Source organism: Limulus polyphemus, unplaced genomic scaffold (assembly GCF_000517525.1).
Source record: "Limulus polyphemus unplaced genomic scaffold, Limulus_polyphemus-2.1.2 Scaffold3, whole genome shotgun sequence".
Taxonomy (NCBI): domain Eukaryota; kingdom Metazoa; phylum Arthropoda; class Merostomata; order Xiphosura; family Limulidae; genus Limulus; species Limulus polyphemus.
The window spans coordinates 117,897-118,980 of NW_013665613.1; positions in this window are offsets into that span (position 1 = coordinate 117,897).

A 1,084-nucleotide genomic window follows, 5' to 3' on the forward strand; every position below is an offset into this window, starting at 1 on the left:
AATTATTCTATGAGACCTTGGGCGTGGTCAAATATATCACCTCCTGAATCCAAAACTGTAATTAGATCTCAAATCGGTCAAGAGATGACGGAGCTATGAGCTAAAAGGTTGTACTCGAAATAAATCTCCGAGCCAGTCTATGAGCCGCTATGCCGCGTCTAAAAACAGTACCCTCATCTATAGAATTTACTGTATGCCGTTTGTATACTTGTAAGATTTAAGAACAGAATATCATCACTTAAGACATTTAACGTGGTATATCAGTTCATCTGTTCTTGTTGTAAACACCACGAGATAGCTTCAGACATATGTGAAAGATCATGAAAATTTATGTACACTGAATGATCGAGAATATTGGAATAAGAATAAGACCAGTGTTTCGTAGATGTCCATTCAAACAATTTTAAGACCCTATCTAAGGCCAATGACTAATAGAGCTTCGTATAAAAAAAAGAAGCTTATTTATTCATAAGCTGAGGCAACAACTTTACTAAATCAGTTCATATTGATAATTTTAACTTTAAATTTTACATCTAATATAGTATACTGAACTCCGCTTAAAAAGATGTATGTTTCGTGAGAGTCAATCAGTTTAACAAGGATTAATTTGATTTGACTGTTATATATTAGAATTTCAAATAGCCTGAAATTGAGTTAAATGATAAATTTAAATTTGGTAGTTAAATTGTACTTTGGATTTAGTAGTTAAATTAAAGCCGATATGTAGTCAGTTTATGACATTTGCCAACAAGATTGATACACACAGTTTTCTTTTTTAACACAAATACGTTTTAACATACACACAACAATACAATTTACAATAACAGTTATTACAAACAATTATTTACAAAACTTTCACAAACTTACAAGCAATATAAAGTCTTCTTTTTTAATCTGGAACTTCTTCGATATCCTATCCAGGGTTCACGATGAGCGAGTTGATTACGAGTTGACGTAGGTATATTTCACTTAACGGGACACTATCTAGCTTTGTCCTTCGTTTTTCACAAGCCGAGCTTTCCACCGTGACGTTGTGTAATGTCTTCGTAAAAATAATAATGTCTGATGAGAATCCACTGAAGTT